Here is a 1,091-nt window from a genome sequence, read left to right on the forward strand (position 1 = left end):
GTGTCCCTGGTGGTCCCGGTGTCACTGGTGTCCCTGGTGGTCCCGGTGTCCCTGGTGGTCCCGGTGTCACCGGTGTCCCCGTTGTCCAGGTGGGCAACGCGGTGCCCCCTCCCCTGGCCAAGGCCATCGGGCTGGAGATCAAGGCCTGCGCTGTGGCCAAACTGCGCCAGGACACGGCCGGTGAGTGACCGGCACGGGGGGCCACCATTGGGGTCACCGTTGGGGTCAGGGGGGTCACCATTTGGGGTCAGGGAGGTCACTGGTGTCACCATCTCCTCCTGGGGGTCCCAGGTGGGATCATTGGGGTCAGTGGGTGTGGGGGTGTCACTGTCCCCTCCCAGAGGTCCCCACTGGGGTCAGGGGGGTCACCAGTGTCACCATCCCCTCCCAGGGGTCCCCACTGGGGTCAGGGGGGTCACCAACATCACTGTCCCCTCCCAGGGGTCCCTGTTGGGGTTGGTGGGTTTGGGGTGTCACTGTCCCCTCCCGGGGTCCCTGTTGGTGTCCCCATTGTCAGGGGTGTCCGCGGTGTGTCCCCGGTGTCCCTGTTGTCAGGGCTGTCCCTGTTATCAGGGGTGTCCCTGGTGTCAGGGGTGTCCCTGTTGTCAGGGCTGTCCCTGTTGTCAGGGGTGTCCCTGTTGTCAGGGCTGTCCCCAGGTGTCCCCGGTGTCACTGTGTCCCCGCTGTCCCCGCAGGTTCCCGGGTGGCACCGATGGAGCCGTTGGAGCCCTTGGAAGCCACCGGCTGAGGCGGCGCCGGAGCCCGGAGAGACCCCTGGGGGGGTCAGGGGGCCTGGGGCTGCTTGGGTTGGTTTGGCTGGTTTGGGCTTTTCTGGGGATTTTTGCTTTGCTTTGTTTTTCTTTTTTTCCCCCTCTATTTTTTTTCTCTTTTTTTTTCTCTTTGTTTCTCGTTTTTCCAATTTTTTCTCTTTTTATTTTTTTCTCTTTTTTCTTCTTTTTTTTTCTTTTTTCCCCCTTTTCCCCGCTCATTTTTTCCTCTTTTTTCCTCTTATTTTTCCTTCCCCTTTTGACTGTATTTCTCTTTCTTCCCCCCCTTTTCCCCTCTTTTTTCCCTTGCCTTTTTATCTTTTT

The sequence above is a fragment of the Manacus vitellinus genome, unplaced genomic scaffold, assembly GCF_001715985.3.
Source record: "Manacus vitellinus isolate BGI_N305 unplaced genomic scaffold, ASM171598v3 scaffold_214_pilon, whole genome shotgun sequence".
Lineage (NCBI taxonomy): Eukaryota > Metazoa > Chordata > Aves > Passeriformes > Pipridae > Manacus > Manacus vitellinus.